General features: G+C 56.9%; 1 long non-coding RNA gene across 1 annotated transcript; it reads left to right on the top strand.

Annotated features, from left to right (window-relative positions):
- Positions 1-8,782: 8,782 nt before the first annotated feature.
- Positions 8,783-15,092, top strand: LOC119514545. Its single transcript, XR_005212851.1, has 4 exons — positions 8,783-8,950; positions 9,743-9,981; positions 11,319-13,484; positions 14,691-15,092. It is a non-coding gene; the product is annotated as an uncharacterized LOC119514545 (long non-coding RNA).
- Positions 15,093-15,485: the final 393 nt, after the last annotated feature.

The raw sequence follows: 15,485 nt of genomic DNA, 5'->3' as shown, positions 1-15,485 counted from the left end.
CACTCCTAAAAGGACACATTGCAGGTGACCCCAGCCCATTCTTCCTGAGGTTGTTGATGCCTTAGAGAGATGGAAACCTGGCTTTGGGTACCCCTCACGCACACTTTTCGCTTGCTCTCTTGCCTCCTTCCCATTTTCGATCCACAAGCCCGGCAGCCCAGGGGAGAGGGGTCCAGTGAACCCGGAGCAGAACTGGCCTGACGAGGACGGGCAGCCCGAGCCGGCCTTGGGGAAGTTACTGATCAGGAATTGCCAGCCGTCCTGGGGACCATGGCTCACAGCAGCTGGACATTTTGGGGAGGAAACCTGGAGAATTGACGGCTCGGGGCCCCTTTGTGGGAAGAGTTTCGGTGGGCTGCCTGGAGGGTAGACCATTTCCAAATGATGTTGGAAAATGGTCCCCTGGTGGGCGTTCTTGAGAGCAAGTATTTCTCCAGGAATTCCAGAAGAAAGCTGCTGGGGGCAAAATCCAACTCACTAGGGATGGCCCAGGCCAGCCTCAAACTCTGACTCCAAGCCCCCTCTACACTGGGAGAGCAGGAAGGGGGCTTTGGCCAGGGGCCCCAGGCTGGCCGTCTGGAGCCTGCTGACTCAGGACCCCTGGGCTTGGCGCCTGGTGCAGGAGGGGGCTCGATAACCGTCCCCGTCCCCCCACCCAACACTCCCTTCTCCCGAGGTAGGAACCTGCCCTAAACACTTGCCTTGAGCTGGAGGCCACCGCCGGGGAGCCGGGAGGACACATCAGGGAGCAGAGCAGCCGGGGGGCAGGAAATGGGCCAGGAGAATGTGGAAGGGCTGAAGGTGATGTGTTCTGGGAAGGGGGTCCCATCACTGAGCCCCAGGCCCAACCCCAGCTCAGGCAGGGCACCCACCCAAGGAAGTGGATGCGGGACATGTGCGCTGTGCGGGTTTGAATGTATTGTGTCCCCCAAAACGCCATTATCGTTGATGTAATCTTGTGTGGGCAGATGTATCAGTGTTGATTAGATTGTAATTCTTTGAGTGTTTCCATGGCGATGAGACCCACCCAACTGTATGGGATAACACTGATTAGAAAATTTCCATGGAGGTGTGGCCCTGCCCATTCATCATGGGCCTTGATGAGTTCACTGGAGCACTATATAAGCTCAGACAGAAGGAGCGAGCTTGCTACAGCCAAGAGGGACACTTTGGAGAATGTACAGGAGCTGAGAGAGGAGCTGCAGTTTACTGAGACAGTTTGAATACGGCCGTTGAAAGCAGACTTTTCTCTGGAAAACCTGAGAGAAGAAATGCCACAAGAGCAACTGAGAGTGACATTTTGGAGAGAAGCTGCAGCCTAGAGAGGAACGTCCTGGGAGAAAGCCATTTTGAACCCAGAACTTTGGAGCAGATGCCAGCCACATGCCTTCCCAGCTAACAGAGGTTTTCCAGACGCCATTGGCCATCCTCCAGTGAAGGTACCCGATTGTTGATGCGTTACCTTGGCACTTTACGGCCTTAAGACTGTAACTGTGTAACCAAATAAAATACCTTTATAAAAGCCGATCCATCTCTGGTGTTTTGTATTCCAGTAGCATTAGCAAACTAGAACACACGTGAACCCCTAGGCTGGCATGGGGTATCTCAGTGCCCACCATGCATCTTTGGTCTCTAGGGTCCCCCCAGGGGAGGGAAGAGCCCAAGTGGTGGGTGTGAACACAGAAGCACCTCGAGGGCCCTGAAACTGAGGGCTTGGTGAGATCGCAGATCCTGAGGGGGCAACTAGCAGCCTGAGGAGGCCGGCCTGCCTGCCAGCCACGTTCAGATCCCCCCATTCTGGCTCTGCTGTGAACAGTGAAGCCGAAAGCTTTGCACAGTGGTTGCTCCATCTGCCTCCAACTATAGCTGCTCCCTGGGACCACCTCGTGCCAGCTCGGCTCAGAGACTGGCACTCGACCCTCTGCGGGCATGAAGAGGTTGAGCTGAGTGGGGCAGCCATGGCCGCTGGGGTTAGCCTGTCCTGGCTCCACCACCGTAAGCAAGTTGCCAGAACTCTCTATGCCTCAGTCTCTCCATCTCCCAGGAGCAAGTGAGGATTACACAAGGTCAGGCAGGACCAGGAACAAGTTCAAAGAAATATCAGTCGAGCAAAATAAACTTCAGGCAATGGTCTTTATGCATATCGTCTCCTTTAATTCATACGATTGGGTAGCTCTCATCTGCATTTCTGGCTCAGAGGGGCGAGGCCTCCCGGGACCTGCCGGGCCAGGTTCCTTTACTGTTCTGAGCTGTTCTGCTGGCGTATTTATAGATGGAGATTCAAAAGGGTCCTCCCCCTGCAGCCTGTCGGTGGAAAGAAGTCAGGTGCACCAGGGCTTTCTCCCCCTTGGGTCCCATGCCACAGGAGCCCACTGAAGGGTAGAGGCATCGTAAGTCCAGCACTGATGGTGCCAGGAAGATGCATCACCTGCTGGACACTGACCGAGGGTCCTATCTTGCATCAGGCAGGTGCTGTCGTCCCCACTTTGCAGATGAGGAACCAGCTGGGGGCTCATCTGGGGCTCAGCCAGCAAGTGAGAGAAAAGGTCAACACGCACCGCGTCCTGCCCGGAGATGGCTCTCCTGCCCCCGCAAAGGGCTCGGGGGCTGAGCTGCCCCTCAGGAAGCCACCCCTTGCCCAGGCGGCGAGCCAGGTGGATTAGCTTCTGGGGCTGCCTTGACAAAGCACCGCACACCAGATGCTTAAAACAACCCAGGTTTATCGACTTTCTCCCAGGCCCCGGAAGGCTTGAGGGGAGGCCCTATTCCTTACTCTTTCCAGCTCCTGAAGGCCCCTGGCAAGTCTGGGTGGTCCACGGCTCAGAGACTCACCCTTGTCGTCATATGTCCTTCTCCCTCTGTGTCCAAATTTCCCGCTTCTTGTCAGGGCACTGGTCACCGGATTTAGGGCCCCTGCCAGCGTGACCTCATCTTAACTAATCACATCTGCAAAGACCCCTTTTCTAAATAAGGTCACAGCCTGAGATTCGGGGGGGATATGTGTTTCGGGGGACACCATTCAACCCTGTACCCCAGGTCACAGGTAAGCTTGTGGCCTTGGCCCCAAGGAAGACCAAGCCAGAGGGTGGGGGTGGGGAAGAGATTTGGGGGTCGCATGTTTAGAGGGGAGAGTTGAAGCCATTGGTGTGTATAGGGGTGAGGGGAGTTGAGGCTTTTGGGCGGGGGAGCGTGTGTGAGGTAGAGGAGGAGGGTGGAATTCTGGCGACACCTGCGTTCCAGGTGAGAGGAGAACGAGGGGCCAGGAAAGGCTCAGACTGAAGGGTAGGAGAGTCAGGAATTGCGGCATCGTGGATGCCAGGGTGAGTGGTTGCCTCCAGAAGGAAGGGTGCGCACCTGCGTGCGTCCATGCTGTGGACAGGCGTATGTGTGTGGGGATGGATGGACAGAAGGCCACCGGCTGAGCATTGCCGGGGGTGGGGGGTGGGGAGCAGTTGCTGGGGAATCTCAGAGGTGGCGCAGGATCTAAGGGGTGTGGGATGAGGGCTGGACTCTCGTGGCCCTGGGCACTTCCGCTTTTCAGAGCCCCTTCCTCCATAAAAGATATTGCAAAGTGTATTTTATGACATATATATGTATAGACATATGTATATATTATGTCAAGACAAATATCACCCAGGCTGGACTCATTATGGAGATTCATTCTTACTACATCCATTTTTACCTTGGGGTTTTGAAAGAAATTAAAACCTGCTTGCGGGCCCCCTAAAGGCACCACGGGCTCTGGGTGCTGCAGCTCCTGGAGGAGGGCCCAGAGGAGGGGGCGGCCCTGGTGGGGGGATTTGCCCCTGGCCGCCTCGCTTGGCCCACCTGTGATCTCAGTGGCAGCCGTGGAGTCATGCGTGTGTCTTCTGGCTTTTTTTTGACTTCGGGCCTTTCTCAAACCTGGACCCGTTAACCCGCTGGTGGGGCAGCCGGCAGGTGAAGGAGACTCAAAGCCCCCAGGGACACCCTCAACCCAGGGGGCTGGGACCTGCGTACAAATGCCCCAGGCTTCCTTCTTTCCCGAGGGCAGTTCTCGGGGTCACTCTCTGCTTGGGGGAGCTTGTGGTGGAGAAGGAGGGTGACCTGCACAGAGAGGAGGTGGCAGGTTGTTGGGGGGTGGGGTGGGGCAAGGGATGGCTGCTGCCCAGTGGGGTGGGAGGTGCCACATGGAGGAAGGTAATTGGAGGAGGAGACCCCAGGGGAGGCGGAGCAGCTGGGCAGGGACACTTGCTTGGGCAGGGCCGGGAACCTTCCATGCAGGGAAGAGGGAGGTGTCCAGGGCAGCTGAGGGGTGCTGACACCCGACACCCCTGGGGAGGGGAAGGAGTGGCCTGCCCGGTTCAGATCCCTCTCGGAGCTGTCCCCCAAAAGGCACGTGGTCAGACCCTTCTTGACCCCTGTTCTCCAATCCTCCTAATTGGGAAGACAGCTCCTCCCCTATGAGAAAACAAACGGGAAAGTACTTGGAAAATAAAAGCAATATTTGGCATTGAGGATTTTATTGGTAGCGTGCTGCCTGATCTGCACTGCCGAACATTAATAACTCGACTATTTTCACATTCATAATAATGATCAGTGCCCCCGGGACTATTAAAATGCCATCATAAGTGTTTACATTATTCTTCTGTGCGAGCGGGGCTTGGGAGAGGAAAGAGACGAGTCTGAGAAACTGGCAAATTTCTGAAAACAAGCTGAGCTTGCAGTCCGCCCTCCTCGGGAGCAGGGCCGAGGGACACGTCCTGGGCTTGGCCACTGTCCCAGGTGTTCCCTCATCTGATGCTCACAGCAACCCCGAGGTAGGCAGACTGCGTGTGTTTACACCCCCGAAATGAGTCCCTTTGGGGGAACAGGAGGGAAGGAGTGTGTGAATGTGTGTGTGTGTGTGTGTGTGTGTGTGTGTGTGTGTGTAAGGGGAGGCAGGCCCCTTCCAACTCTGATGCCAGGCACACATACCCCCAATCAGGGGTAACCCCCATTTTCCTATATCCTAACAGGTTCTGAAAGGCCAGGTCCGCTCCCCCTCCCCTTTCCTATTGGCTCCTTCTCCAAGGAGTTCACCTCAGGGGGTTTAGTAGAGCCCCATTAGTGAGCCAAATCCACAGCTTCAGCCCCTTTGTGAGGTGGGTCCCTCTGCCCTGCGGGGCACCCCCTATAAGAACAGATCTCTGTCAGGTCACGGGGTGGCCGCAGTGGCGGGGACATTTGTAATGATAACAGATTGTTATAAAATAAGAGACTAACGAATGCTTGGAGTTTGCAGCACACTTTACACTTACTCTACCACAGCCATCTGCAAGGGACATCTGTGTCACTGTTTTACGCTTGAGGTGGCCTGGATTCTTGTTTCCAGTTCCTCCCTCGATGGCATAGGATTTCACATCCACATCCTTTGCCAGGTGGCTTGGCAGTGCCTCTCATTAGGTGCATCTAATGCTGATGCTGGGCATGGCTGTGTGACTTGCTTTGGCCACTGGGATGTTTGTGGATGCGTCACAGGCAGAGGCTTCAAACGTGCTCGAGTGATTGGGCTCTGGTGCTTCTGCCGTTCACCATGAGCAGAACAGACCCCCGGCAGCTACTGGTTCCAGGAGACTTGAACCTGGAATTGCACCCCAAAGCCAAGCCCCTGCTGATCGCCAGACCCAAGAATAAGAAGGAAAATCAATGTTTGTTGTTGTAAACTATTGAGACTTTGGGGCTTGCGTGTTACGCAGCATTATGTGGCATTAACTGACTAATTCACAAGTCATTCATTCACTCAACAAACATTAAGTGCCTGCCATGTATTAGGAGTGCTGCCGCTAGGAGCTGGAAATGCTAAGACACTCTCGAGCCTCAAGGGGCATAGGCTATAACAGTGCAGACTTTCAAGCTGTGGGGAGACAAGAGAAAGTCTGTTTCCTGCAGCCCAGGGGTTCCGCAGAGTTTGGGGTGGAGAGGATGGGAATGGGACCCTGAGCAGGCAGCATGCCCCAGCTCTCCCCCAGAACACTCTTTCAATCTGTGTTGTATACCAGGGTTCTGAGTAAGACGGTGTTTTCTAAAAGGGTTCTCCAGACAAAACAAAGTTTGCAAAGCACTTGGGAGGAAGGTGTAGGTCAGAAGTGGGGAAATCTACTCAATAAGGAAGACCCGGGAGTCCTGCCCCCAACCCTCAAGCTTGTCCCCTGCATCCTGTGGGTGAACAGCCATGTCCTTCTCCTCTTTCTCCCCCTTTTTAAATTCCAGACCTGGAAGACCTCTTGACCATCTAGGTCTACGACCTCTTCATTTTACTCTTCAAGAAAGAGAGGCCAAGAGAGGAGAGGGGACGGGCTGGAGAGACCCTCCCATCTGAGTGCCATTTGCAGCTCCCTCCAGTCTGCTTTGCTGATGTGCAAACCCGGCTCCGCTCAGGAGCTGAGCCAGCTGCGGGTTTGTCAGTTCTTCCCTGAGAGACGCGGACTGACGGCAATTAGGGATGGCGGCTGCTATGACGCCGGCTCCCATTTGCCAGTGGGTGTCTGCAAGTGCTTTGAGACTAATTAAAATTAAAACTTCCAAGATACTCCACCTTTTAGGAGCAAACAGTAAACGCAGCCTGTTACTCATGCCAAATGCCATTGTTGTTTTCTCCTTGTGAAACAGACTGGGCGGCGTCACGTAAGACGGTCAGACGCTAAGCTCTGTAAGGAATAACTTAATTCAGGCTCAAAATTCTCCGTCGAGCACCCTGACGCCGCTTTTCATGTGCCCTGTGTGATGGGGTCACCAGACGCAGCTCATAGCTTACCAGGTGTTTTAAATAAAGCCCTCAGAAAGCAGGCGTTTTTCAAAAACTTAACTTAACTTAATTTTTTATTAAAGAAGTTGTGAGTTTCCAGAACAATCATGCATAAAATACGGGTTCCCATATACCACCCTATTATTAACACCTTGTAATTGGTGTGGAACATTTGTTACAATTGACAGTAGCACATTTTTGTAATTGTACTATTAATTAGAGTCCATGTTTTGTGTTGTGCAGCTCCATGATTTTTTATTTTTAAATTTTTATCCTAGTAACATATATTCAACCTAAAATTTCCCCTTTCAACCTCATTCAAAGATTTAATTCAGCACTGTTAATTACGTACACAGCTAGCAGGTCTTAAAGAGTTGAGGGAATTATTTTCTTTTTCTAGTCACCTCTGCTCTGAATTTCCCAGTAGCTTTCTGCCCAGTGCTGGGACGAGTGGAGCACAGGGAAGGCGCTCTGACCCTGTGTCTTTTTCAAGGCTCTCTTTGGCGTTGCTGAAGTCTGCTTCCAGCAGACCCCGCGGGGGGCACCCCCTTTGCACCCCGCAGTGGCAGCGTCTTGCTTTCCTCACTTCATGTCTTCCTGACAGCCCTGGCGCTGATGCTAATGAAACCATTTGGAATCTCTTTCCACGGATAATGAATCCTTGGGCAGTGAGGGCATGGGAGGAGGGAGGTGGTAGGGATGGGAGGATTTAGGGAGCAGGGATTCCTGCTTGGGGTTCAGGGGTATATGGTTCTGACTTCCACACAGTAGGGGGAACCCTAAGGGTGTGGGGAACTTCAGGAGAAGGGGGTGCCCAGGAAACAAAGTTATGTTGTCTTCCTTCTGCCTACTCCAACTCTCCACCATAGATGCTTCCAGAGAACCGGGCCCTGGAATTCTATGACTCTGTGATCCTGGCTCCTGGGGTCCCCCAAGTCTCACCAGGCTGGGGAGCAGGGACGAAGGGGAGGGAGTTTTGAAAGATGGTTTCCTGATCTCTGTGGGCCTTTGCCCCAAGAAGGATTCATTTAGTGTCTCCTTCCCTCCCTTCCTTCCAGGAGTTTGTTCATTTAATGAAGGGGACAGCGTCCCATCTCCTGGTGTTGGGAAAACAGCCAAGCTACCCCTGCCCAGCTGCAGGGCCGAGTTAGCCTTTGGAGAAGGTGGTGGGCGTATTTTGCGGGTGCTCAGCCCGGTGCTGGGATCGAGGTCCCACCCAGGCTGTCCGCGGAGCCTGGGGTTCCTGGTACCAGGAGCCTCCTGCAGGCGTCTGGCATATTCTTGCCCCCAGGTGCCCAGCAGCCCGGCCTGGAACTGACCTGCCCCCGCCCCTCCTAATCGGGACCCCGGGAGGAGCCCACCTCCCTCTGAATGCCCCCCTTCCCCACGGAGCTCCAAGCTCTCAGCTCCTGCAGATCCTGCTATTCTCTGCCTGGCCTCCCGGCCCCCGTCCTCACCCTGCAGACGGCACGTGGACATGCCTCTCTCCTGCCCCCAAGACTGGGCTGGGTGCCTCCCCCAGGGCTCGTGTTGCGCCCTGGGCTCCCACTTTCACGGCGCCGGTCCCAGGGACTGGAGTTGCCTGGCTGGCTGCCTGCCTCCCTCCCGGGGTGACAGTCCCCTGGGGAGCAGGCTGGCGCCTGGCGCGTGGTGGAGGCCCACGAGACACCTCCGCATGAGACTCATTTCCCAGTACAGGGGCCGAGCCTCGCGCCCGGACCCGTTTCCTGCCCGAGACTGGCCTCGGGAGGGTGCTTGGACCAGTCACCAGGCCGGAGAGTGTACCCCGCACCGCCCGCCGGCCCCCCGCCCCGCACCCCTCAGCTCCACGCCTCCGCGGCCCCCGCCCGCGCGTCCAAACTCGCGCTACCATCCCCCCGCCCCCGCCACGAGCCGCGGGCGCAGGCGCAGGCGCAGCAGCCGTTGCCATGGCGACCAGCGGCTCTCCGCGCGCCGCCCTCCCGCTGCCCGGGGCCGGGGGCGGGGCCAGCGGCTGCGCAGGGGCGACCACGCGGGGAGCGCCCGGCCTTGGACCCCGGAGCTCGGCTCCTTCCTGCAGGGCGCGGGCCGGGGCAGCCCCTGAGCTCGCTGGGCCTGACCTCCCCGGTGAAGCAGGCGCTTCCTGGGCGCTGTTCGGAGCTTCCGGCCCTTTGACCTCTGTGTTGTCTCCGCCGCCCGGCTCAGGTGGGGCTGGAGGCGGGAGGGGAGAGCCCAGCTCCGGGTCAGCGCGGGAAGCCTTGGCGATGGAGACGAGCGAGCTCGTGGCCCTGGGAGGCAGGGGCACCTGGACCTGCGCTTGCTGTGAAGGAGCAGAGTCGCTGCCGGAGGTGGCCACAAGGAGCCCCCAAGTCACCGGTCCCCTCATTGCCTTAAATGGCAGCTGTTTCTGGGGCGGGCTGCATGTCCCTCTGGGTGAGATGATCTGGTCCTGGGGTCGGCTCCAGGGCAGCCAGAATGTGCCAGATGCCGGCCAGCAGGGGCTCCTGGGCACCAGGGAAGCCCGTTCCCCACAGCCAGAGTTGACTGGGCAGCTCCATCAGGGCACCGCCGGGCTGCCTGTCTCAGGAGCTCTCCCCACAGGAAATTCCTTAACCTCGAGGGTGATAATCCACAGAATGGACTCTCTGGGGGAGGGGGCTGTGCAGACACTCCTTGAGGAGCTTCTGGTGGAGAGCTCGGCTTGCTGTCAGGGGCCTTCTCAGTGGTGGACCCGCTCCTCCTCCTCCACCGGGGACCACCCAGTGGTCGGGCCCCTCTGGTTCATCCCAGGATGTGTTCGGGCCAGGTCCTCTCCGTGTCCTGGGAACCCTGGGGTCAGTGGTCAGGCTGGGTGTGGAGGTGTCCCCTGGCCTCGGAGGGCTCAGTCCCAAATCCTGTTGTCACAGTGAGAAAACCCAGCCTGCCAGGGACACCGGATCAGAGGAGGCATCTGGCCTTGCCAAGCCTTTTACGGGGACATGTTTCTTATGCCTCCAGGTTCTAAAAGCAGCACTGTCTGAACTGCTCCAAAATGCTAGGCAGAAACCAGCCAGCTATGCTAGTCTCCAAAGGCCTCCACGTTTATCCACAGAGGGCCTGGAAGACTCTTGAACTAAACACGAGAAAAACAGCTGACGTCACCCTGTCTAAAGACATGGTCAGGAAATTCCCTTGTTCCTGGGCGAGGAGAAGCTGGCTCATGCCAAGTGAAGACAAGCAGCTGCCACCCTCTGAGGGTCAGTAGTGGGGCCTGCTGGCCTTGACAGTGACCAGGAGAGGGGACAGGGAGGGGCAGGGCTGGCTGGTGGAGGCAGAGAAAGAACTGGAGTTAGGAGGAAATGCAGTGACCACATCCTGTGGAAAGCACTTCCTGGTGGTGTCGCATCTCCAGGGTGTGATCTGCATGATCTGTTTTGTGTACCTACTATGTGCTGGGGGCTGGGAAGGCTGCAGTGAACAGAGCTGACACACCTGCCCCCTGTGCACGTCTGCTGGGCAGCAGGGCTTTTACTCAGGTGTTTTCCCTCCCCCTGTCCCCACCCCAGGTGCACTTGCACAGACACCTGTATCAATCTTCTGGTGGGTGCTGGGCGTGTGTGGCCATTGGATATGCTCCCAAAGGTGCACGTCCAGCTGCTTGAGGAAACCAGGTCTCCTGCAGGGCCAAACCTAGTTCTCTGCCTGTGACCCCTGACCTGTCCCCTCCAGTGCAGGGGCAGGCCTGGCCTTGTCCCCTCTTCAGTGTGCCTGTCTTCCCCAGAGCGCAGGAGGTACTGTGAGGACTCACTGGCTTCTTGGCCAGGGCTGGCCGTGGCTGATGCAGAGCGGGGGGCTCCCAGGGGCGGAAGCTGTGAGGAACCCACCCTCTCATGGAGGCATCTGCAGCTCCAGGCCCTCTGGGGCGCTGGGGGAAGTGCGGTGTGAGAGTCACTCTAGAGGCGGGTGCACGAAGGCTTAGAGAGAGGAAGTGTGTGAAGCGCTTCTCCTGGCCTCCTTTCAGTCTCAAGGGCAGAGCTAGGTCATCGTGCTCCGGGAGAAGAAAACCCATGTCCCTCCATCCCCTGTCCTGCGCTGGCAAGCTGGGCTCCTAGGCACCCCTAGCCAATGCCCAGGTCTCCCCCTTGGGACTCTGGGCCTTTTAAACAGCCTTCAGTGGTCCAATGGCCCTCTGACTGTGTCCCAGCCTCCTCCTCCAGGGGCCTCCAGGTTCTGCTGTTCAGGTTGTCCATAGGGTATAAATTGTGCCCCCCAGAAGTGTGCAGTGTGGGGGTGACCCCTGAGGCAGCAGCCCAGCCCTCTCCCCCTCCAGCCCTGCCTCGGTCACAGGGGAGCAGACCTTGAGTTTGGGGGTGTGGGTGTGGGGTACAGGCTGAGTTAGCTGAGGGGCCGGGACAGGGGGGCATACCCGTTCACAGTCCTTGTGTCCTGCCAGCAGGGGCCAGGCCTGGGGGCTGGAGGTACACACCTAGCACGGTGGGAAGCTTGTTTGGGGCCCTGGCAGAATCTCAGGGTGCTGTCCCATGCACCTGGCTGCACACATTTACTCCTTTTCTGCACTCCTGTTGTGTGCCAGGCACCATTCTAAGCGCTTTACCGGTGGCAACTCATGCAATGATTCTGAGAGCTGATGTCATGTATGCCCCCAGTTTACAGCCTGGAAATTGGAGCACAGTCCTGGTGGCAGTGAATAAGTGGGGAGCAGGTATGTGAACCCCGGGCAGGCAGAACCCACGCTCTACCCACTGGGCGTCCAGCCTCTCCCGGAGACTGTGGCTCGCCCATGTTGCACCCTCTAGCAGCCCCTGCACCCCATGGGCACCTTGACCCAGACCCCAAAGACCAGCGGTTGCAGTGCATGTGGGCAGCCGGGGAGCAGCCGCCTCCCAGGCAGAGGCCAGGTCCCAGGCCCCAGGAGGTAGTGGCCAGCAGTGGGTCTGCTCCAGCGGCTCCTGCTTCAACGCGGGTCCCGGGTTTTCTCATGTGGCTAAGATGAGGGTTGGCCGGGAAGGTCAGCCCGGGGGGGCGGCCAGCCGAGGCTTTCTAGAAGTCCGAGGCTCAGGGAGCCTGTAGCGGGCACCTGACTGGCTTCCTCAGAGGCCACTGGGCACATGGCTGGATGCCTGGGTGGGAAGGGAGCAGTGGTGGCCAGTGTCCTTGGGGTGACCTGGCCATCTCGGGTCTGGGGTGCCATGACGTGCGTCTAACCTCCTTCATCCTTGGCTGGGGAAGGAGATGCCTCGGGGAGATCCCGGTTCTCTCAGTGCCCAGCGAGGGGCTCAGTGGCAGGGCCTGGTCTCCCGCAGTCCTCACCTCCCCTGTGGCTGAGAGGCCAGGCGCCGACCTTGACCTGGAAGGGGCAGGACAGCCCACCCCAGGCCCCGCCCGCCTCCCCCTCTGCAGCCTCGCTCGACCCTCCAGCCGCGAAGCTCCAAAGAGGAGGAACCGCCAGTGGGTGAAGCCATTGCTGCCCGTCGGATGCAGTCTCTCCAAGCCTCGGTTTCTCTCTTTCCATGCTAACTTTCCCTCTATTAGCGAGCATTTTTAAAAAGAAGGAGAAAAAGGGGAGAGAGAAAAGAAGGATAAAGGGAAAGCAGAATGCCTGGAAGGCCTCTCCAGTCGCTGCTGCTGAAGGTCTGATCTCAGTAGCTGGACATTGGAGGACACTGGAGGGGCGACAATTCACTTCAAAACTGCCTGTCGGGTGGAGTCTGCCGCGGGGTGGGAGAGGAGCCGGGCGGTGGGTCTGGTCTGGAGGGGGCCTCCGGCTCAGGGGCTGCCCCTCCACCCACCTCCCAGCCCTGGGTCCTGCCCCCCGCTACACAGGGGAGCTTATGAATTCTGGTGGCTCCTCCTTTCCTCCTTCTCTGAGGGGTTCTAAGGCAGAGAAAAAAGGTACAGACCCAGCCAGGATCAGGTGGGAGGCCGGGTCCCATCAGGGCCTGGTGGACGAGGGGACGGCGAAGGGTGGACGACAGACCTGACGAGGTGAAAGGACATGCAGCTGGTTCTGGTGGTCTGGGACTGGAGGCTGCAGTCCTCAGTTTACCTAGGATTTCACTGATTTCACTTCAGCTCCCCTAACGTGCCTGCAGAAATGCCCTCGGAGTCCCCAGGAGGGACCCAGGCCAGCTCTCCTGGAAGATGTGGAAGATGACCCTGGCTTTCTTCGCTTCCCCCGTCCAACCTCACACACACACACACACACACACACACACACACACACACACACACACAAGGCTTTACTGATAGCCTATTTGTCATACTCTTTTCATTCTCCCTCTAGCTTGGTGGCACAAGGTGAGCTGAAGGAGAGCTGTCTGGGGGAGGATAATGAAGGGGTGGGTGTCATGGAAACCAGCTGGAAAGCCCCCGAAAGCTGGAGCCAGCAAGAGAGGCGGCTCTGCCCTGGGTGAGCCCCTCGGACCCTCTCCCCAGTGCCTGGGGCTTCCTCTCACCCTCCCCTCTCCTCCACCTTCTCGCCTTTTAGTCTCCGGCCCAGCTCAGGAAGCTGCTGCAGGTCGTTTGGATAAAGGTGCTAGTGATGTTTAAAACTATGATGCCGTCAGGCTCATTTCCTGTTGCTCTTTCAGGCAGAAAATGGGATTATGATAAGCAGAGTGACGCTGGAGAAACGACTTATTTTTAGTCGCAGAGGCTGTCTTCACCGTTACCTGCAAATCCAAGAAATCCTCGTGGGGGCTGAGGCTGGGCACACTTGGGGGGTTTCCTCCGGCCGGTGGTGAGATTCAAAGCCTAAAGCATGGACAAGCTTGGTGTTTCTCAGGCTTTTCTGTATAAACCTGAGCAGGTTGTGAGCTCCTGGAGGGACCCCAACTTCCTCCTTCCTTTAAATAGCAGTAATAATAATTTCTTAGGTTGGCGTTTGTCCTGATAGTTTTAAAATCCTTCATTTTTTTTCTTTCCAGCAATGGCCCTGAAAAATAGGCGGGTTCAGTGTCATTAGTTCCACTCTAGAAGGGAGGAAACAGTGACTCAGTTTTGGGGCCCTGCTACCCGCTTGGCCATGGCAGTCAGGATCTCTGACTAATCCACTTGCTGGGGGTGTGGGTGGGCTCTGCTGGGTGGGCTCGTGGCCTGGGACTTGGTGAGAAAGGTCTTTATAAGGAGTGAGGACGGTAAGCAGCTCTTCCTCCTCGGCCCAGCTCCTCCACAGAGAGCATCCAACGGCCACCTCGACTCCCTGCTCCTATGCGTACGTGTACACACATGCACAGACCACACTTGCACCGTGCACACACCCCATGTACAACAGGCACCATGCACACACGCACACATGCATACACCACATGCACACACACCACACGTGCACGCACCACAGATCCCACCATGCACACAAACCATGCATACACATATACACACATGCACACACACCACACACCACACATACACAATCACAGATCATACCGTGCACACACACCATGCACACAAGCATACACTGAGCATGCACACACCACATATACATGCACCACACACACATGCACATACCACATGCACATACCCAACATCACAAACATGCACAAACACACTCCACAGATCACACAGTGCACACACATCGCACACACACCACACATGCATAAGCATGCATATGCCACATGAACACACATCACACACACACACCACACATACCACATGCACACACTGTACATGCACACGCACCACACACACACCTGCTCATACTTTATCAGCCTATAGTTAGGTGACCACTTCCATGAAGCCATTAAACCTGTTCTGGCTAAGTCTCCGATGACATCCTAAGTCCCAAATCCAATGGACTTTTAGGCCACATCTGAGTTGCCCTCTGGGTACATGGCTTGGTGGCCCTGCCCCTTCTTGAAACCTCCCCCGGGCCCCCTGGCTGCCTCCCCCCTGCTTCTCCTCCTCCTCCCCCGTCTTCTCCGACTGCTCTGATGATTTCCTTCTTCAGGTTCCCTCTTCTTGCTGCATCCTTGGTTCTCTCACGCGCGACTGCACACTCTCCTGGGATGCCATCTGATCCCGTGACACCAGCACCCCACTTGGGCTGACAGCTCCTGGTCTGCTTCTGAGAGCCAGCCCCGTGCAGCCAGCGCTCCTCCTGCCGTTTCTGCTCAGAGGCGTCCAAAGTGCGTCATGCTCAGTCCAGCTGGAGAGGACCTGGGATCCCTTCCCCCCAAATTGTTTTCTCTCTTTCCCTCATGGTCCCTGGCTTCGTGCACGCCACTGCCTCATCCACCCAGACTTCAACCCAAGTCAGGCCGCCCCCAACCACCCAGCATTCCCGGCCACACGGCAGGCACTACCTGGGTATTCAGAGCAAAACCACTTGAAGTCATTTAGAAAAATAAAAGGAAGGAGTGTTCCTGGCTTGAAGGCCTTTTTTTCCCTCTCTCTTTGGAAGGAAAGCAGAGGGTTGTTTAAAGTAAAAGATTTGGGACCAGCCCCAGTTTAATTGGAAAAACATAGTCTTAGAGGCCGGAGAGGCCTCAGGAATGGCAAACAGCTTCTCCCTTCTCAAATGAATTTTCTGGAAGCCATAATGGTTGCCCTTCTAACCGCAGGCTGCTCTTCCTGGCAGAATTAGTGCACAGGTGGCCAGGGTGGCCCGGCTGGAGCCGGCCTGGATGGTTCCAGGTTTGAGTTCCCAGAATGCTGGCCAGTGTGGGTGTCCCTGGGGCGGAGGGCCCCATAGGAGGCCCCATGTGGAGGCCGGAAGCCAGAGGGGTGCAGCTTGGCTGGGGCA

This window comes from Choloepus didactylus, chromosome 18 (genome assembly GCF_015220235.1).
Source record: "Choloepus didactylus isolate mChoDid1 chromosome 18, mChoDid1.pri, whole genome shotgun sequence".
In the NCBI taxonomy this organism is placed as follows: Eukaryota; Metazoa; Chordata; class Mammalia; order Pilosa; family Megalonychidae; genus Choloepus; species Choloepus didactylus.
The sequence above is the reverse complement of the archived record's forward strand: the minus strand, read 5'-3'. Positions and strand labels throughout refer to the sequence as shown.